General features: G+C 49.3%; 1 pseudogene; it reads right to left on the bottom strand.

The window, feature by feature from the left end:
* LOC136663852 (zinc finger protein 850-like) overlaps window positions 1-21823 on the bottom strand; it is a 35186-nt pseudogene extending 13363 nt beyond the window's left edge.
* Window positions 21824-22273: the final 450 nt, after the last annotated feature.

Raw genomic sequence — 22273 nt, 5'->3', positions numbered from 1 at the left:
AATCCACAATCTATCATCTTTTTCTGGATTATGTATATGAGTCAAGGTTCTTACTATTCCAAAGCAAAAGGTAATAAATGCTGCCTTTTGCACAGGGTTTGCACAGACGCAGACGCGTGTGGCCTCTGGGAACCAAGTGCCTCTGGGAACTAAGTGCCAGGTAAGGCACAAGAGTTTAGCATCTGGGCGAGGAGAAGGCAAGGAGACCTCTGAGTTTTGGAGAAGGAGAGGAGGAGGAGGAGGTAAGTGTACTCATTCTAACGCTTTGTCTTTCTAACTCCCTGTCTTCTAACCTTAACCTTACCTTTAAAGCAACCTTAAATCAAAATTGAAAGTTAGCACCTAAGGGCGGTACATAGGGCTACTCTGAGCAGGAGCAGAGTCCTACTCGTGAGTAAGTGCCGAGTCCTACTCGTGAGTAAGTGCCCAAGGGTCAGGCATTTAAATCAAAATTGAAAGTTAGCTGCACCTAAGGTAGCACTTAATCGAAGAAAGGGAGGAGGATAAAGTGAAAAGCAGGTTTTCTACTTGCTTAAATTAAACCTATACTTAACCCAGGTTAAACCTAATCTAAGTTAGAACATAACCTAAACAGGTCAGTAAATTGGGACACAGGATCTAGAGAGCAATAAATAATTAAACAAACCCAAATAAAAACTAGCTTGAGGTTACAAAAACAGTCCAGCCTAAGAGAGCAGAACTAGGAGGGAAAGGACCTAGGAAGGGCCAATTCCCAACCCATTAAGAGCCCCAAGCAGTCCATTCAGGAGCCTGCAGAGTAGGTCACGCCCATCAGCAGCCATTTGCCTTCCTGAGCTTTTGTAAACTCACCTGGGAAGGCCAGCCCCCTTTCAATCAGGAAGGAAGGAGGGGGGAGGAGCCAGCCAGGAGTATAAAGCTAGGCAGGCCATCGCGTGAGGCTCTCTGCAGACGCGTGTGGCCTCTGGGAACCCAGTGCCTCTGGGAACTAAGTGCCAGGTAAGGCACAAGAGTTTAGCATCTGGGCGAGTTCAGCAGCAGGGCGAGGAGGCCAGGGCCCCATACATTGCCCTTCCTCTTCCCTAGAGAAAAAGGCTGCTATCCAGTGTACGGTTTTTAAAAGGACCCCTAAATAAAACAACAACAACAACAACAAAAAAGCTATGCAGTCAGACAGCCAGCAGCAGAGTGGGGGCTATCCAGTGTTCTGCATCGAGTGCCACATGTATGATTATATGCCTCTGGGGTATAAGTCATGGGTGTGTCCTCGGTGCAAGGAGCTCCAGGCTCTCAGGGAACGCGTCCGCTCCCTTGAAGCCTTGGTGGCCGACCTGGAGAAGCGCAGGCAGCCAGAGGAGGACCGTGGGGAGACTTCTGGGGACGATCAGGCTTCGTCCCAACCTCAGGCGTGCAGCTCCTCGGCTGCCCGGGTGGGAAGTCTCGGGACTGGAGGACGTCATCCTGGAGAGGAGGGAAACAATCCCCTAGGGGGGATCCCTTCTCCAGGAGATGGGCCCGTATCCGAGCGCACTCGGGATACTCCTCGGCGGGAGGGGGGTCGGGGGCTTCTTGTAGTGGGGGATTCGATTATTAGAAACATAGAGAGGGGGGTTTGCGACGGATGTGAGGACCGCATGGTGACTTGCCTGCCTGGTGCGAAGGTTGCGGACATCACTTCTCGTCTAGACAGGCTAGTAGACAGTGCTGGGGGAGAGGTAGCGGCTGTGGTGCATGTCGGCACCAACGACGTGGGCAAGTGTAGCTGGGAGGTCCTGGAGGCCAAATTTAGGCTTTTAGGCAGGAAGCTGAAAGCCAGGACCTCAAAGGTAGCGTTCTCTGAAGTGCTACCTGTTCCACGCGCAGGGCCAGCTAGGCAGGCGGAGATCAGGGGTCTCAATGCGTGGATGAGACGGTGGTGTAGGGAGGAGGGGTTTAGATTCGTTAGGCACTGGGGAACGTTTTGGGACAAGCGGGGCCTGTACAAGAGGGACGGGCTCCATTTGAACCAGAATGGAACCAGACTGCTGGCGCATAACATTAAAAAGGTGGCAGAGCAGCTTTTAAACTGATCCCTGGGGGAAGGCCGACAGGAGCCGAGGGGCATCCGGTTCGGGACTCCTCATCCCTATGGGATGAGGATGGGGAGGTTAGAGAACAACAAGACAAAGGCAGGGTAGGAGAAGAAATTGGGAAAGGTAGGGAGATGGGATGTGATAGACGGTTTGGCACAATGAGAGGATGCAGGGACAAAGGAGCGAATAAGCAGCCCATCCTGGGGCATTCCGTGTATAAATGCTTTTATGCGAATGCCCGAAGTCTACGAGCAAAGGTGGGAGAACTGGAATGTCTGGTGACAAGGGAAAATATTGACATAGTGGGCATAACGGAAACCTGGTGGAATGCGGAGAATCAGTGGGATACCGCAATCCCGGGCTATAAACTCTACAGGAGGGACAGGCAGGGGCGTGTTGGAGGTGGGGTGGCCCTTTATGTTAAGGAAGGGATAGAATCCAGCAAAGTAGAGATTGAAGGTGGGTCCGACTCCACCGTAGAATCTCTGTGGGTTAAATTACCAGGCTTGTGCAGCGATGTAATACTGGGGGTGTGCTATCGTCCTCCAGACCAGAAATCTGATGGGGACCTTGAAATGAGGAAACAGATCAGGGAGGTGACAAGGAAGGACAGGGTTGTAATCATGGGGGACTTCAATTATCCTCATATTGACTGGGTCAATTTGTGTTCTGGTCACGATAAGGAAACCGGATTTCTTGACGTGCTAAATGACTGTGGCTTAGATCAGCTAGTCACGGAGCCCACCAGAGGACAGGTGACTCTGGATTTAATTTTGTGCGGTACGCAGGACCTGGTTAGAGATGTAAATGTTACTGAGCCATTGGGGAACAGTGATCATGCTGCGATCCGTTTTGATGTGCACGTTGGGGGAAGAATACCAGGCAAATCTCTAACAAAAACCCTTGACTTCCGACGGGCGGACTTCCCTCAAATGAGGAGGCTGGTTAGAAGGAGGTTGAAAGGGAGGGTAAAAAGAGTCCAGTCTCTCCAGAGTGCATGGAGGCTGCTTAAAACAACAGTAATAGAGGCCCAGCAGAGGTGTATACCGCAAAGAAAGAAGGGTTCCACTAAATCCAGGAGAGTGCCCGCATGGCTAACCAGCCAAGTTAGAGAGGCTGTGAAGGGCAAGGAAGCTTCCTTCCGTAAATGGAAGTCTTGCCCTAATGAAGAGAATAAAAAGGAACATAAACTGTGGCAAAAGAAATGTAAGAAGGTGATAGGGGAGGCCAAGCGAGACTATGAGGAACGCATGGCCGGCAACATTAAGGGGAATAATAAAAGCTTCTTCAAATATGTTAGAAGCAGGAAACCCGCCAGAGAAGCGGTTGGCCCTCTGGATGGTGAGGGAGGGAAAGGGGAGATAAAAGGAGACTTAGAGATGGCAGAGAAATTAAATGAGTTCTTTGCATCTGTCTTCACGGCAGAAGACCTCGGGCAGATACCGCTGCCCGAACAGCCCCTCCTGACCGAGGAGTTAAGTCAGATAGAGGTTAAAAGAGAAGATGTTTCAGACCTCATTGATAAATTAAAGATCAATAAGTCACCGGGCCCTGATGGCATACACCCAAGGGTTATTAAGGAATTGAAGAATGAAGTTGCAGATCTCTTGACTAAGGTATGCAACTTGTCCCTCAAAACGGCCATGGTACCAGAAGATTGGAGGATAGCAAATGTCACGCCTATTTTTAAAAAGGGAAAGAGGGGGGACCCGGGAAACTATAGGCCCGTCAGCCTAACATCTATACCGGGTAAGATGGTGGAATGCCTCATCAAAGATAGGATCTCAAAACACATAGACGAACAGGCCTTGCTGAGGGAGAGTCAGCATGGCTTCTGTAAGGGTAAGTCTTGCCTCACCAACCTTATAGAATTCTTTGAAAAGGTCAACAGGCATGTGGATGCGGGAGAACCCGTGGACATTATATATCTGGACTTTCAGAAGGCGTTTGACACGGTCCCTCACCAAAGGCTACTGAAAAAACTCCACAGTCAGGGAATTAGAGGACAGGTCCTCTCGTGGATTGAGAACTGGTTGGAGGCCAGGAAGCAGAGAGTGGGTGTCAATGGGCAATTTTCACAATGGAGAGAGGTGAAAAGCGGTGTGCCCCAAGGATCTGTCCTGGGACCGGTGCTTTTCAACCTCTTCATAAATGACCTGGAGACAGGGTTGAGCAGTGAAGTGGCTAAGTTTGCAGACGACACCAAACTTTTCCGAGTGGTAAAGACCAGAAGTGATTGTGAGGAGCTCCAGAAGGATCTCTCCAGACTGGCAGAATGGGCAGCAAAATGGCAGATGCGCTTCAATGTCAGTAAGTGTAAAGTCATGCACATTGGGGCAAAAAAATCAAAACTTTAGATATAGGCTGATGGGTTCTGAGCTGTCTGTGACAGATCAGGAGAGAGATCTTGGGGTGGTGGTGGACAGGTCGATGAAAGTGTCGACCCAATGTGCGGCAGCAGTGAAGAAGGCCAATTCTATGCTTGGGATCATTAGGAAGGATATTGAGAACAAAACGGTTAGTATTATAATGCCATTGTACAAATCTATGGTAAGGCCACACCTGGAGTATTGTGTCCAGTTCTGGTCGCCGCATCTCAAAAAAGACATAGTGGAAATGGAAAAGGTGCAAAAGAGAGCGACTAAGATGATTACGGGGCTGGGGCACCTTCCTTATGAGGAAAGGCTACGGCGTTTGGGCCTCTTCAGCCTAGAAAAGAGACGCTTGAGGGGGGACATGATTGAGACATACAAAATTATGCAGGGGATGGACAGAGTGGATAGGGAGATGCTCTTTACACTCTCACATAATACCAGAACCAGGGGACATCCACTAAAATTGAGTGTTGGGCGGGTTAGGACAGACAAAAGAAAATATTTCTTTACTCAGCGCGTGGTCGGTCTGTGGAATTCCTTGCCACAGGATGTGGTGATGGCGTCTAGCCTAGACGCCTTTAAAAGGGGATTGGATGAGTTTCTGGAGGAAAAATCCATTATGGGGTACAAGCCATGATGTGTATGCGCAACCTCCTGATTTTAGGAATGGGTTAAGTCAGAATGCCAGATGTAGGGGAGAGCACCAGGATGAGGTCTCTTGTTATCTGGTGTGCTCCCTGGGGCATTTGGTGGGCCGCTGTGAGATACAGGAAGCTGGACTAGATGGGCCTATGGCCTGATCCAGTGGGGCTGTTCTTATGTTCTTATGTTCTTAGGGTTTGCAAAAGAAGAGAGATTAATTGTTAGTACAATGGGGGGGGGAGGTTTGAGACAGGTAAACAAGTAAAATTGGGTTATTTCGGGGATTAAAGGGGATTTCGTGTTTTGTGGATTTAAACAGTCAAAATTTTGTGATAATTCGTGATATTTCGTATTTACCATTTTTTTCTGCCCCTACCTATAAGAGGAGCTGAGATATCTCAGGAGTATGCTGAGATAACACTGCAGTGGAGATATACGCAGTTTCTTTCTGTGTCCTGTACCTAAACCCGTCCACAAGGTGAGACAATTTTCATCCTTGCACCTTGGCCATTATATATATAGAAGTGCCAAACATCTATCCCCTGCTCTTCTCCCATCAGAGCCTGCAAGGCCACTCATGCACAGATATTTATGGTGTTTCTTTCCTGGCATTTGAGAGAGCCCAAAAAGAAGAAGACATGGCCTCCAAGAAAGAACCAGCCCACCTCCTCCAAAGGTCAGCCAAGGGAAAAAATGCCCAAGGCTGGGTAGGCACCTCATAACATCCCCAGGTTGGCACTACCCTCTTCAAGGGAAGATGTGGGCCCATCAAGCTGAGCAGGAGCCATGCCCAGGTCATGCACCTAGCCTACAACTCTCCCTGGCAACCTCCTATGCAGCAGAGGATCCGAACTCAGGTCCTGTTGCAGACTGTGGAGTTCTGCAACACTGCACTGCTCCTGGGCCCTCCCTGTGGAGGGGAGAGCTGAGCAGCAGCATCAACGCCATGTCATGCCCAACTGGCCATGACCACCAGCCCCCTCTCTTCACTGCCAATGATGAGAGCAGATGAGAACACTGTCAACTGTGCTCGGGAGGTTTAAAGATCAGCACATCCAAACGTGGGGAAGAAAGTGAGATGGAGAGGGCGGTGGAGAGGAAAGGACACTGGAAGACAAAACAGGGGAAGTGGAGGAAAGAAGGAAGGGGGAGCAATCTGGGGAGAAGGAGACGATGCCTGAGGAGAGGACTATGAAGGGGTGGGCCAAGATAGGGAAAGAGAGGGGGAGGAAAGACCGAGCTTCCCATGGCCCAGATGGGAGCGGATTGAGAAGAAAGGGGCAGGCATGAAAAGGGCAGCAGGATGCATGGGACCGAGGAACATATACTGGGACTCACAGAGCTGGAGCACCCCCAGGAAGGGCTGGCAATGCTGCATGGGAAAGAAGGCAAGGAGTAGCTGACGGGCGCCCACCATCCCCAGGTACAAAGGTAGGAACTCCCCCTCTTGAGACCCAAGGTCTCTGCTGAATATAAGGGGGAAAGGGAGTGACAGACTGAAATTTGGCTGATGGAACCTTCATTGTCTTATCTCACAGGAGGGAGGTTCTGATCTGAGAATAATCAAACACAGTGGACACCTGCTCTGTCCCTGGAAAAGGAGCTTCCTTACCTACAAAGGTGACACTCTCATAATTGTCCATCATGATTGCCTCGTACAGATGCCGTTGGCCTTGATCCAGCAGAGCCCACTCTGCACTGCTGAAATACACGGCGACTTCCTTGAATGAAACGGGGCACTGGAAGAAAAAGGAGACTCCCTATTTAGCCCAGGTCAAGTCTGCAGACCAGCAATAATAATAATAATAATAACTTTATTTCTACCCCGCCTTTCTCCCCGAAGGGACTCAAGGCGGCTTACAACATATTAAAAACAATTTAAAAAACAAATAAAAACATATTAACACATACTAAAAACAGCAGTCAGAGTAAAAAAAATAGGTAAAAAGAGCATAGAGCAGCAGCAAGTCATAAAAGAATCAGGCCTGTAAAAAAATATTAAAAGATGTTAAAAAGATGTTAAAAGGCCAAGAACTCAGAAGGCCTGTTTAAACAGAAGGGTCTTCAGGCCTTGCCGAAAGGTCTCAAGAGAGGGAGCCATTCTTAAGTCAAGGGGAAGGGAGTTCCATAGCGTTCCATAGCGTTCCATAGCAAGTGAGGAACATCTAAATGTTTCCTGCAGGGTGGAAAGAGCCTTGTGGGAAGAAGGTGGGGGATGCTGACAGTGTCCTTTGTTGTCATGAGACACTCAGTGCAGGAGGATACGTGCCTGTGATAGAGGCTCCAGTGGTCCCCTGGTCATGTCCCTTACCTGGCACGGATGAGCAGCAGCCATTTCTGCTCCTCTGCAAGGACGTGGTGGTTCAGTCAGTGTTGGTTCTGTTTCTCTACTATCTGTCAGGGAGAGAAGGAAAAATAACTTTACCGGGTTTTTAATATTATGTGCCAGCTTCATATTGGACATCCTGGTGTGCCAGCATTTCCGCTAATCTTGCTGGTGGCTGCAAAGGAGACTGAATGGATTCAGTGAGGAATGGTGCAGGCAGGAGGGCTGGATGCTGATGATGCTCAAGTACAAAGGCAGTCTTGACTGGGAGGGGCAGTGGGGTGGACACCTTTGCCCTTCTGCCCCAACACGGGGGCACCAACAACCATCAGTGCTGCTGTGGAAGGCCATCCCAGGTGGGCAGGAGGGCTGCCTCCTGCCAGGCTCTGATCTTTCCGTCATGGGACCAGAGAAGGAAGGTGCTGAAGTGCCCTCCTCAGTCTGCACATTTCTGTTGCACGGAAAAACATGGAGCTGGAGGGGCTGATCGTGGCACGAGGCTTGAAGCAGAAAGGCTGAAGTCTGAAGTCCAGAACCTTGAAACTGGGGGAGGGATGTGGTGGGTGGCCGGGGGTGGTGGTGGACATCAGACAGAGAGGTTATGAGAAGGGACGCTGAGTAGTGTGTGCACGTGTGTGCAGAACACCAGAGAGAAGGAGAAGGAAGCCTGTGTGTGCCTGAAAGGCAGGCAGGCTGGCCAGATCCATTCTCCTGCTTGCTTGTCAGAAGAAGTCCAGCAGGGTCACCTCTGTCTGTCTGAAAGGAACAACAACTGAGCATTTCTCCCCACCTGCAACTCTTGGCTGCGCCTCTCTCCCCACCCCTCTTCTCCTCTCATTCCTGCTTGCCTGGGTGCCCAGTCCCCCCCTTTCCCTTCTGCACACAGATTCACATTACCTTGGAAACAAAATTCCACCGCTGACTGTGGCTGACTCCCCAATAAGCTGCAGAGGATCGAGGCCATCAACTTCCTGCTTCCTTTCCAACCCTTCTCTTGCTTCCCTGCCTCTGCGAAACCATCTCTTCCCTCTTAACCCATTTTGCCCAGCCCACAGAGGTACACATTTGATTCCTGTTGCGTATATGCAACGTTGAGCAGAAACGGCTTAATCTGTCCCATTTCTTTCCAACCAGCGGGAAAACTTCTCCTCTTTCAAAATTCCGCATCAGCTCCACCTCCCAGCCTTTAAAAATAGTTCCTCCAACTCACCCCGATTAAATCATCACAGAGGGTCCACTTGCACATTCATGCATTCGAGACACACGAAAACAGCACACTGCTTGCAAGTACATTGGGCAAAATGAAACATATTATCTCAGCCTCTGAATTACTTTATTGCAAACTCAGCAATTTCTCTGCCTGCTCTCCCAGCAAGCGGATTTCAAGCCAGAGAGAAAAATGGAATCCATAGAACCACCCAGCTTTACCTGAAGAGCAGCTTTTCTTAACATTTGTCCCCTGCTGTACCACTTTGCATGGTCCACCTATTGGAAGTACCACCAGAAGTTAACTGGGGGTGATGTCATCACCAGTTACTGCTGGACTGGGAGGTCAGGCGCAACACAACAAATGCTCAGGGCAGATGGGAGGGATTTTTTGAGTATGCAAAAAATGCACACTGGAGTTCCTACTGCTGCTTGCCGCCTTGCACTGCTGGTCTCGCTGCCAGGCAGTGAGAGTCTGGGGGTCCTGTGGATGCCCACCAAACACGATCTCAGTTACCACCGGTGGGAAGAGTACCAAGCGAAACACTGCTCTAGAGCCGAAAGAGATGTGAGCACAGTGGGATTTGGGAGAGGTCTGCTTCCAAGATCACTTCAAGGCATGTGGTCATAAAGAACTACTCTGTGCACTAGAACTCCATCCTTGGAGGAAGGGGGGAGAGGAAGAGCTTGCCTGATAGGTCCTCCTACCTGCTTGCTCTGCAGCTGATGGGCTCTCTGGGATGAAGGAGGAAGGGAGGAGTGTCTAATGCAAACCAAAGAGAATTTTCAGGGAAGGTAAGAGGGAAAACCCTCCTGTCCCATCTGTCAGTCTCCTAGCCACAGTGCCCTCTTCAGGTGCACATCCTCTTCCCGCATTGCTCTTCAACAGCATGTGGGCAAGGCTACAACACCCATCTTTTCTGGTAGAGCAGTGCTTCCTCAACTGTTTAGCACTGGGACCCACTTTTGAAAATGACCCACATAGCTTTATTGGCCAAAAAAAAAAAAAAAGTGATCTAGGAAGAAATAATATTTTTATTTATTAATAATTCTTAAATTGTTAATAAATAATAATCAGGGCCCCCGAAGCTGCTAGAGACCTTGCATATAGTATGTGGGTGTAGATGTTTGCTAGATTCTCCCTAAAAATGGAGTTCAAAGACTGTCACCCCAAATCGTTACAGTCATTCCAAAGTATCCAAAAGGCTGACCTGGAGAGCAAGCTGTACGGTTATGGACTTCCAGAAGACTGAAACTGGGTTCACACGTGATCAACATTTCGGATATCGGAAAATGTGGCATTTTAATTTGGGGGTATGAAGATGACCTCATACCACAGGTTAGCATTCCAGCCACAATTTCAGATACTTTTCACAACCCACCAAAAATCAGCTCACGACCCACTGGTGGGTCCCGACCCACAGATTGGGAAACTGTGGTAGACCTTGCCTGGAGAAGGTCTGCATCAGCAGTCATGTCCTCACTTAGACAACCAGCCCTTTTTTCTTGCATGTCTCTCAATAGATGGTACTGATGGAGGCATGTTGGAGAGAAGCCTTCACCCTCCAGAGCTGCAAGCTGGAGAGGGCAGCGGTTAGGGAGCTCCACCCCTCCAAGAGTGCCAGATTCAGACTAACTTCATGAGAAAGAGCGACTGCCCCTGCTTCTGCAGGCTCTTCCCAAGTTGGGAGGGGAGAAGTCTGCAGGGGGGTAGGTGTTTGGGGGTGGCTTGGCCCCCATAATCACTACAGTAGACACTTCTCTGCAGTCCTGTTTATTGTAAAGCTTGCTCCTTCCACAGTCTGCCTCTGCCAGCTCCCAGTTTCACTGGGCCCTGAAGCCCCTTCCTTCCCCTTCGTGTCTTCCCCGTCTTGAACACCTGCCTCTTCCGTCCATCTCCAGGCTTCTTCCTTGTAGGGCTGTCCTCCAACCCTCTCCTCTTGGACTTCTCTGGTTCCTCTCCCCTTGCCAACCTTCCCTTGGCAGCTTATTCCCCTTGCATTTTTCTTCACCTTTCTGTCTAGGCTGGATTCCATTCTCTTCTGCCTTTCCTCCCTGTCCTTGCCTCCTCCTGTCACTCTCCACCTGGATACTGATTTCGCCTTTGGCCTTGCCCTTGCCTCTATCATTCGTCCCCCTTCCCTCCAGCCTCTTCTTGATTTCAACACATGCAAGTTCATATGGCATTTACTAATCCTGCAAACAAAATGGCCAAAGTGTGAAAGAGCACCCAAAAAACCCTGCTGGACTTTTCTTTTCTTGGAGGATAAAGCTGGCTACTTTTAAATGGAGGAACTCTGCCACAAGAAGTAGTTATGGCATCTTGCCTGGATGCCTTTGAGAGGGGATTGGACAAATTTCTGGAGAAGTTCATTAGGGGTTACAAGTCGTAGTAGGTATGTGTAAGCTCTTGGTTTTGGAGGCAAGCTGCCTCTGATTGCCAGATGCAGGGGAGGGCACCTGGACGCAGGTTGTGTCTGTTGTCTTGTGTGCTCCCTGGATATTTGGTGGGCCACTGTGAGATACAGGAAGCTGGACTAGATGGGCCTTTGGCCTGATCCAGCAGGGCTCTTATGTTCTTATTCTCTTCAAGCAAATATCAAGCAGCAGCATCAACAGAAAGGTCTGGGAGTTAGCTCTGCTGTATTGTGTGTCCATCCTAGCAAAGGTCTCACATTAAACTTCCTGTTTTTTCAATGTCTGCATTTTAGGAGTAAAGTTAATCATAACCTTTCCCAGGTAGTGAAGTCCATGAGAAGCATGGCTTATGCTTTAGCATAGCATGTCCCAAACCATAGGGTTGCAGTGAGATACCCCCTGTAACTCTGCAAAGCAAACCACGGAAGCAACCTGAAACCATTTCCATTTTGCAGACGCAACTGGAAGTAGCTTCCGCAGGGCATTCTGGGACCCATGGAGTGGGTTGCAAGCCTGGAACAATCCAGAAGCAGCCTGTGGGGGTTCTCAACAATTGCTTTGCAGTGCTACAGGGAGCACTGAGTGATGAGCCACTACAAATGCTGAGGTGGAATGAAGACCTAGAACGTTTGGGAACTGCTACTTTAGCATGTTTGCCAAACATTTATGACCCATGGAAAAGGCATGACCTAATACAGAGTCGCCCTCATTATCCATGGGGGTTCCATTCCATGACTCCCCCGTGGATAAGGAAACCTGCAGGTAATGTAATCCACAGGTTTCGGGGTCCATTAATTCTCCAAAGCAGTGTTTCTCAAACTGTGGGTTGGGACCCACTAGAAGGGTCACGAACCAATTTCAGGTGGGTCACCACTCATTTCAATAGTTTAATTTTAATCTATTACATGTGATGCTACCATGGGATGTGATGCATGTGATGGGGAAATGTTACAGTTCTGTACTTCTAACAGGCTACTATGTATATGAACTTCCGGTCACGACATCACTTCCGGTGGGTCCTGACAGATTCTCATTCTAAAAAGTGGGTCCTGGTGCTAAAAGTTTGAGAACCACTGCTTCAGAGCACACGGACTCCCCGGCCCTCAGAATGCCTTCTAAGGACATCTGAAGGCCTTAAAAGGCATTCGGAAGACTGGGGCAGAAGGGCCCAAGTGGTTCTGACCCATAGGTTCCGGGGCCTGCACATATTGGAATCTGTGGATGACACAGGTCCATCTGTATAGGAGTTCTTGAAATACCATGGACAGGTGTCTTTTTCTGTGTTTGTGGTACCTAAGCCCAGAGTCCTTGCATTTTTAGCGACGCTGAACCCTGCAAAACCCAATTTTACTTCTATAGTTTTTCAGCTTCCAGTTAAGACAAAATCACTAGCTATAGATGTGGAAGAGTCTTCTAGGAAAGCCTAGAATCAAAGCAACAGGGGCTGCGAAACTAATACAATTTCAATTCTGCATGGGTGCTATTTCAAAATTACTCCTCCCCTTATGTCTTTAACATAAGCCTGGTGGAAAAGGCAGGGGTGGCTATAGCAAGCCAAGAGTGTTATTAGGGTTCCAAGTGGAATCCCTTTGGCTTGCAGACCTTCCAGGAAATTGCAAATATTAAGAGCAAGGCAAAATCCATATTCTCCAGGAAATAAGGGCATTAATTTCACAGACTTTTTATTCTCTAAAACAACAGCAGAAACAAGAACTTATACATTTCTATGGAACACTGGAAAAAAGCAGGATTTTTTAAAAACTTTAATGGCCAAACACTAACCCCCCCTCCCAATCTGACACCATGCAGCTGAGCCAATAGAGTGCATCCTGCGTGCTATAATGGGGCAGTCAGATGGACAATTTTTAAAAAATTATTATTTACTTACCTCCTGGGAGACAAGGAGGTAAGTAATTTCACCAATGGATCTCCTCACACCTATGTACGCTAGTTTGCTAGCACACATCTGAGGAGCCTCAGGGAGTGAGGCTGGATAAGGAAAGAGGGATAGGATCCAGTATGTATGACTGTTGCCACAAATCCACTCCCTCCCACCCTTGAATCCCCATTCCCCCCCAGCTCAGCTCACTCCTTACTCCAGTCCTCCACCAAAACACCCATGAACCAGCCCCTCCACTATTATCAAGGCCTTAGGGACCTAGGGGCATGTGCATGGCCCTATTATTATCAAGGCCTTAGGGACCTAGGGGCATGTGCATGGAGCTTCTGGTAGTTCCATAGTGACCATCAACAGCGTGCACCATTGCAAGGGGACTTAGGGCAGCGATCACTAGATCCACTTCAGTAAGTCACCATGGGATCAGGGAATAATTCTTAGCTGCAAACTAATGGACTCAACTCTGAAAATATTAATTCCTCTGAGCAATGAGACATACAAAATTATGCAGGGGATGGACAGAGTGGATAGAGAGATGCTCTTTACACTCTCACATAACACCAGAACCAGGGGACATCCACTAAACGTGAGTGGGACAGTTAGGACAGACAAAAGAAAATATTTCTTTACTCAGCGTGTGGTTGGTCTGTGGAACTCCTTGCCACAGGATGTGGTGATGGCGTCTGGCCTGGACGCCTTTAAAAGGGGATTGGACAAGTTTCTGGAGGAAAAATCCAATACTTGTTACAAGCCATGATGTGTATGTGCAACCTCCTGATTTTAGAAATGGGCTCTGTCAGAAGGCCAGATGCAAGGGAGGGCACCAGAATGAGGTCCCTTGTTAACTGGTGTGCTCCCTGGGGCATTTGGTGGGCCGCTGTGAGATACAGGAAGCTGGACTAGATGGGCCTATGGCCTGATCCAGTGGGGCTGTTCTTATGCTCTTATACTCCTCATTGTGTTCCTGTTAATGCTAAATAAAACATTACCAAGTACAGACACACACACTCCTGACAAGCATACAGATTTTCCCTTGTGGGGTTCTCTGATGATTTATAAGGGTGCCCTTGCAAAGCTCTTTCCGCATGCCTGGCATATATAAGGATTCTCCCCAGTGTATGTTCTCTGATGTGTGATAAGTTCACACTTAGAAGTGTTCTTGACACTCATGATGCGTATAGGATCTCTCCGGTGTGGATTCTTTCAGAAGGTGCTCTCTGTGACAGCCCAATCCTATCTAACCTTCTAGCATTGATGCAACAGCAATGCAGCCCCAAGGTAAGGGAACAAACTTCCCTTCCCTTGAGGTTTCTGTGACAGTCTCGACACTACACCATGCAGCACATGCCCCCTTCGTGTGATTGGGCCCTGAAACTCTTTGGACATTACTGGGATGTTTAAGGTTTCTCCCCTGCATGGGTTCTTTGATGGGTGGTAAGTCTGAACAACTGAACCTCTTTCCATACCCTGGCATACATGGGTTTTCTCCCCTGTGTGGGTTCAGTGATTATTTAGGATTTTGCCCCTGAAATGGAAACACTTCCCACATTTTTTGTATATATAAAGTTTCTCCCCCTGCAGGTTTTAAGTTGGCATCTCGGATAGTTGCCGTACTAGAAGCTCATTCCACACTCATGGCTAATATGCCCTCTAAGCCAGACACCTTGATTGATGTATGGCGGCTCTGCAGTGTTTCTGGATGAACAGCGGCCACATCAGACGTGAGGCAGCCACACAACTTAAACAGAACTGTGCTGCTGACTTATAAGGGGCCTCTCCGCTGTGTGGTTTCTTTGATGAGCCTTAAGGTCTCGACTCCAGCTGAAGGTCTTCCCACACTCCTCACACATATAAGGCTTCTCCCCAGTGTGGGTTCTCAAATGACATCTTAGATTACGACTAGAAACAAAACTCTTCCCACACTTGTCACATATATAGGGTCTCTCCCCTGTGTGGGTTCTCCTATGGGATGTAAGATGGGTACTCTGAATGAAGCTTTTCCCACAATCCTGGCATGTATAGGGTTTCTCCCCTGTGTGGGTTCTCTGATGATTTATAAAGCTGCCACTGTGATTAAAGCTCTTCCCACACTCTTGGCATGTATAGGGTTTCTCCCCTGTGTGGGTTCTCTGATGAACTTTAAGGTCACGACTCGAAGCAAATTTCTTTCCGCACTCCTGGCACGTATAAGGATTCTCCCCTGTGTGATATCTCAGATGATTCCGAAGGCTACTGCTTCGGATAAAGCTCTTTCCACACCCCTGGCATATATACGGTTTCTCCCCCGTATGAGTCCTTTTATGGACTTTAAAGTGGCTGCTGGAAGAAAAGCTTTTTCCACACTCAAGGCATGTATAGGGTTTCTCCCCCGTATGGGTTCTCTGATGAGATGTTAGGTGGCTGCTGGAACTGAAGCTCTTTCCACACTCATGGCATGGATATGGCTTCTCCCCTGTGTGGGTTCTTCTGTGGTTCATAAGGTGGTCTCTGCGAATAAAGCTCTTTCCACACTCCTGGCATGTATGGGGTCTCTCGCCTCTGTGGGTTCTTTGATGGACTTTACGGTCATGACTTGAAGCAAAGATACTCCCACACTCCTGGCACACATAGGGTTTCTCCTCTAGGTGGTTTCTCTGATGATTCATAAGGGTGTTGCTGCAAATGAAGCTCTTTCCACACTCCTGGCATGTATAGGGTCTCTCCCCTGTGTGGGTTCTTTGATGGATTTTATAGTGACTACTTGAAGAGAAGCTCTTTCCACACTCCTGACACATATAGGGCTTCTCCCCTGTGTGGGTTCTCTGATGAGATGTTAGATGGCTGCTGCAGCTGAAGCTCTTTCCACACTCATGACATGGATATGGCTTCTCCCCTGTGTGGGTTCTTTGGTGAGTCACAAGGTGGTCTCTGCGAATGAAGCTCTTTCCACACTCCTGGCATGTATGGGGTCTCTCCCCTGTGTGGATACTGTGATGGTCTTTAAGGGCACGACTTGAAACAAAGCTCTTTCCACACTCCTGGCATGTATAGGGTTTCTCCCTTGTGTGGCATCTCTGATGTGCTGCGAGGCTGCTACAGCAATTGAAGCTTTTTCCACATTCCTGGCACGTATATGGCTTCTCCTCTGTGTGGGTTCTTTGATGAGTTATAAGGTCACCACTTCCACTGAAGCTGTTTCCACACTCCTGGAACATATAGGGACTCTCTCCTACCCAAGTTCTTTGCTGCAAAGATTGAGTCAGCTGCCTCCATCTTCCAACCTGCTTCCAAACCGATTCTGCTGAAATGAGGAGTGAAATGTAATAAAATAAAAGAAAATTCTCAGTTTCTGAGCCTACATTCTCTCTTCTAGGCATCAGAACTGAGCACACAACATTGCAGGAGCTGTGGGGCAAGGGTGTCAGGTATGGGTCATGCACCTGATCAAAACCAGGGTGTAAAGGCAGGAAAAGGGTCTTTGAAGCTAAAGAACAAGGGCCCAATCCTATCCAATTTTCTAGCGCTGGTGCAATTGTGCCAGTGGAGTGTGCATTGCATCCTGTGGTGGATGGACAGTCACTGGGGCCTTCTCAAGGTATGTGTTCCCTTACCATGGGGCTGCATTATGGCTACACTGGAGCCGGAAAGTTGGATAGGATTGGGCCCTAAAGCAATCAATTATCCTCGCCTGAAGAAGCAGGACAAGAGAGCAGAAGCAACCTCTTGAGTTGCTCTTGGGGAGAGGAGAGAGGAGGGGAGACTGGCTGGAAAGGAAAGGAAGAGCAGAGTTGTTACTGATCTTGAGTGCCAGTGGGTACAATGGTCCTTGGATGGTAGCGTGACTGGGGGTGACTTCATACAGCACCAGCAAGTTAAATGTATCGCAAACCCTCAGCAAGGTAGTTTCGAGAATAAAAAACAAAGAACGGGAAGCTCTTATACATTTTCCCCCCATAGATGACATTGGGGTCCTTTGCGAATTGACACAAGGAAGGAACCTTTCTTTGTTAGCTGATGGCCCCTGAAGGTGCTTCTTTTGTCTCTGCACCTACCTGAGGTTGCAGTGGATAGTTCTAGATATCTAGAAGGACTCAGGAAATAGCTTTAGTTACAAGGTTAAACTTGTAATGTGGTAGCTTGAAGAGAGTTTTGGGGCAGGCAAAGCTGTTTGATTTTTGGACCAGAGCTCCATCTAAGCTTTGATGGGGAGGGGGCTGCTCTGATATCAAAAGTATAACTTTCCTGCCCTATGGAACTGAGACTGGATGCCAACAAGCCTGAAGTCTGATACAAACATCAATCTAGGTCAGTTGTGATCTCCCAGTATGCTCCAGTACTCAGAATACGTGTTCATACACGTATCTCGAGCACATGTTACAAATACACAGGAAGAGAGAAGGAAAGAATGGAGAAGAAGCCATCTGGGGAGAATGAGAAGACGTCTGAGATGCGCGAGCCAAGACCGGGAAAGAGAGAGAAGGGACAAGAGGAAAGATGGAGTCCACCAGGGCCCAAAGAGGAGAGGAGAGAAAAGGGCGGCTGAGGAACATATTGGAACTCATCAGAACCAGAGCAACCCTGGGAAGGGATGGCAATGCTGAGAGTGAATCCAGGCAGGAAGAAGTAGCTGGTGGGGACCCACCAATGCACAGGCACAAATGGAGAAACCCCCTTTCTTGAGACCCAAGGTCCCTGCTAAGTCTAAAAGGGAACAGGGACTGATGGAATGTGATCGGGCTGGCGTAACCTTCATAGTCTTAAGTCACAGGAAGGATTGCCACCTCAGTTTGTGAACAATTAAACACAGTGGGCCCACTTGCTTGCTTGCCCCTGCAAACAGCACCTGCTTACCTACAAAGGTGACACTCTCATAATTGTCCATCATGACTGCTTCATACAGATGCTGTTGGCGCTGATCCAGCAGGGCCCACTCTGCCCTGCTGAAATACACAGCCACCTCCTCGAATGAAATGGGGCTCTGGAAGAAAAAAGATAAGAGTCTCTGTTAACAGGGCACCCCAAGCTGGGGCAGCAATCCACAGGGAAACTTCCAGAAAGTGAAAAGGATCAGTCTGTCTCCAGCAGGATTGCCAAGAGCTGTGAGGGAAAGTGGTACGGAATGTTGACAGTCTTGTTTCGGCTGCCATGTGGCAAAGGCCCAAATCCTAACCCACTCCCCAGCACTGGCACAGCTGTGCCAATGGGACGTGTGCGCAATCCTGCAGTTGGAGGGCACTCACGGAGGCCTCCTCAAAGTAAGGGAATGTTTGTTTCCTTAGCTAGGAGCAGCATTGCCCTTTTGTCGGTGCTGGAAAGTGAGTTAGGATTGCATGCAGGAGTAAAAGCCCTTTTGGGACAGAATGAGGCCCAAGCGGTCCCCTGCTCACCTCCTTTACCTGGCCTGGATGAGCGGCAGCCATTTCTGTTCCTCCACCAGGACGTGGCAGTTCCATTTGCATTGGCTTCTGTTTCTGAACTGTCTGTCAGGGAGACACACACACAAAAAAACACAAATTATATGAGCACATCATCTTGGATGTCCTTGCTTGAAGCCCTGACCACTAACTGTGGCGATGACTACCAGTCAGCATGGTTAGATGTTAACTATGTGCAAATGTGGAGGCTGGGAGGGATGGTAGGAGAGGACCTTAACCTCTCTCCCCTAACACTACTGGGTCCCAGAAATCCCCTTGGCACCCGGCTAACAAGAACTGGTCATTTGCAAGGGCAGGTAAGACAGGAGGCTGGCAATCACCAACAGTAGCATGTAAGAACCGGATCCTGCAACACCTCCCAATTCCCAAATTCTCCTTCTCCCTTCTTCAGGCCGTAAGTTTCAACGCTAAGGTTTTGTTACACTAGCAAGGGGATGTCTGATTTTGCCACCAGGTACAGGATTCTTTTCTAATGATTCCAAAAAGTGATCCACCAATTCTGGTCCCATCCAGCTCCATCTTTCCCTTACGGCAGTGGTATTCAGATTGAGGCGTCGCGATGCCCAAGCCTGAGGGCCTTGGCGTCTGCCCCCTTAAGGGGTAGGGGGAAAGGCAGCGGCGCAATCCCCAGGACCGTGTCGCTGAGGGGGCTGCAAGGACTGGGATGTGATCGTTCTACTTGCACTTTGAACCAGCTGGGGAGGCCTGCAGGTGCTCACGTAGGGCTCCCCACACCCCCAGGGCAATGCTGCAAGGACTGATGAGTGCATCCCAGTCCCTGCAGCCCCCCCTGAGCGGTGCGATCCTGGGGATCGCTGCCTCTCCCCTGCCCCCATTGCCTCCCCCCACCCCCGCAAGGACTTCCTGCGCTTTCCAAACTCCTGGAGAGTTTGAAAACCGCAGCCTTAAGGAATTCTGACAGAAGTTTCCAGGAGCAGCCAAGAGGATTTGTCACTCCTGCTCCTACACAGCCAGCACCCTGCCAAAGAAGATATGGTATGTGCCCCACCACAGACTCCAGCTCAGGACTCCGGCCTCCCTGGCTCCTGCTCACACATAGGCATCCAACTACATTCACCTCACATCCGATTCAACAACCGGCAACCTCACGTGACATGACAAGGGCTGCTCCACTCTTTTAGGAGAAGCTGGGCTGCTCTGACATCAGATTTTGCACCTACCTGGAGGCATAAGCAGTGGAAACAGACCTCCACTGCACCTGGAGAGGCTGCCTTGGGCTGCAGCCCGAGACTCGGCTAAGGGGTCTCCATTCTCAGAGGAGCAAGAGGTTCCTTCTCTGGACCTGGCAGCATCTGTCCATGCCCCTCCCCTGAACTGTTTCATTGCAGCTACTCACAGCTACGGAAGGCCACCCCAGGTGGGCAGCAGGGCTGCCTCCAGCTAGGCTCTGATCTTTCCTGTTGAGATCAGAGGGGTTGGTTGGCAACCTTCAGTCTCGAAAGACTATGGTATAAGCCAGGGGTGCTCAATAGGTGGATCGCGATCTACCGGTAGATCGCGAGGCAAAATGAGTAGATCGCGGAGTACCGACCCCCCCTTCAGGTGCCTCTGGGAGGAAACGCCGGGAGTAAGGCCCATTGTACTCAATGGGGCTTACTCCCAGGTAAGTGTGGCTAGGATTGCAGCCTCACAGCCTAATCTTAGGCATGTCTACTCAGGAGTAAGTCCTGTTATACTCAGTGGGGCTCAAGGTACACCAACATACATTGTACGCATAAATGTTATATGTTATGACGGCGCAAACATTGTAAAAAAAAACTCTGGTAGATCTCCGGGCCTTGCTGGGTTTCAAAGTAGCTCTCGAGCCAAAAAAGTGTGAGTACCCCTGGTATAAGCCTACAGTACCCGGTATTCCCAGGCAGTCTCCCATCCAAGTACTAACCAGGTCTGACCCTGCTTAGCTTCTGAGATCAGATGAGATCAGGCATTTGCCCTTCTCAATCTGCACAATTCTGTTGCACAGAAAGACCTGGAGCTGGAGGGGCTGATCGAGGCATGAGATTGAACCAGGAGGTCCAGAACTTTGAAACTGTTAGGTAAGAACCATGGTATGTCCTATTTCAGAGAAGGGGGCAGTCAAACATACAGACACAGTAGAGTCTTCAATTTCAATTGTATTTTGAGTACAGAGCCAGACGCAGAATTGTTAGAGCAGTCCAGGTCATACACATGTAATACAGCAATTCAGAGTTACCCAGTCACAGTCCAGTTTCCTTAAGGCAAAATCAAAGTCAGTCCATGGTCATCTGCAGTGTTTGTTCTGACAAGGCCTCCAGCAGTAGCTTCTCAGTTCACCCACTGCGGAGGTGGCTCTACATGGAGAGGCTTAAATGGGATTCAGCACCCAATCTAGCTAATTAGGGCATGGCTACACAGGTGTTTAGGTAATCCTGCTATCACAGCTGTTTACAACTTGCCCTGAACCAACTGTTTGCAACCAGGCCTGACTGTGCTGGAGCAAAGAGCTAACAGCAACTGGGTTGGAGACATGGGGGGCAGGGATCAGACATAGGGAGGATGAGGAGGGCTGAGTAGAGTGTGCACATGTGTAAAAAACACCAGAGAGAAGAGGAAGGAAGCAGGTGTGAGCCAGGCAGGCAGGCATGCAGGCCAGATCCATTCACCCACTTGCTTGCCAGAAGCTGCCCAGCCAGGTCACCTCTGTCCAAAAGAAGCAACAACGGGGCATCCTTTCTCCCCACCTGCATGTCTTGGCTGTACCTTTCCCCACCCTGCTCCTCCTCTCATTCCTGCTTGGGTGCCTGACTCTACCCCCTACCCACCACCATCCGTTACCTTCTTCCCGCAGCTTCACACTGACACAGAAGCCAAATCCCACTGGTCACAGAGACTGACTTCCCAATAAGTTGCAGAGAATGGAGGCTTTCGCCTTCCTCTTTCCTGCTTCCTTTCCAGCCCTCCCCCTCTTTACTCCCCTACTTTTGCAAATCCATCTCTCCCCTCCTAGTTTAACCTGCCCTGTTGCCTTCGCCATGACTGGGAAATCTCATTTTTCTTAAATTCTGCACCAGTTTTGCCTCCTATTATTTTGGTATGCACCCCATGGCAGTGATTTTCAACCTTTTCCATCTCACGGCACACTGACAAGGCACTAAAATGGTCAAGGCGCACCACCAGGTTTTTGACAATTGACAAGGCACACCATGCTGCCAGTGGGGGCTCACACCACCTGTGTCAATTTCAAGCCAGGCACAAAGGGGAAATGCTGTCCTCCCACCAAGCTGATTTCAAGCCATAAAGCAACATGGAATCCACAGAGGGACCCAGTTTTACCTCCAGAGTCCAGAGAGGCGTCTGCAGAACGGGGGTCTGGGAGATCTCTGTCTGCAGGATCACTCCCAGGCACCTGCTCAGAAAGAACTGAAATGTACTTGGTGCAGGAAAGCAGAGGGATCCTTGCATTGGGATCCCGTGCATGTAAGAGGTGCTACCTGCTCACTCTTTCTCTCTCTCTCTCTCTCTCTCTCTCTGTGCAGCTGAAGGGGATCCTGGGAAGGAGGAAGAGGAAGGAGGATCAGCTGCTGGGGTTAGCAGTCTGCATACCAAAGAGAGGACACAGGGAGGCTGAAGGGGGAGCCTCCTTTGCTGCAGTGCCCTCTCCAGGTCCAGGTTGTGCATCCAGGGTTGTTGTGTTGCTGCACTTCTGACCCAATTCCTCAGCAACATGGTGCACAAAGCTATAGATGCTGTGCAATGCCTGCATATCAGGAATGAAGAGCCCAGTGCTACCCTTTCCACCGCCATAGCTTGCGGCCAGCCCTGGATTAACTGCTTTGCAAAAAAATAAGCACCTGCCTAGGGCATCAAGGGAAGGGGGGGCACCACAGAGTTCCCTCCAAGTGCTTTGATTTGTGTGTAACAGCCCAGTAGAACTAGGTCCTTAATGTCATAGAATAATAGAG

This window comes from Tiliqua scincoides, chromosome 13 (genome assembly GCF_035046505.1).
Source record: "Tiliqua scincoides isolate rTilSci1 chromosome 13, rTilSci1.hap2, whole genome shotgun sequence".
Taxonomy (NCBI): Eukaryota; Metazoa; Chordata; class Lepidosauria; order Squamata; family Scincidae; genus Tiliqua; species Tiliqua scincoides.
The sequence above is the reverse complement of the archived record's forward strand: the minus strand, read 5'-3'. Positions and strand labels throughout refer to the sequence as shown.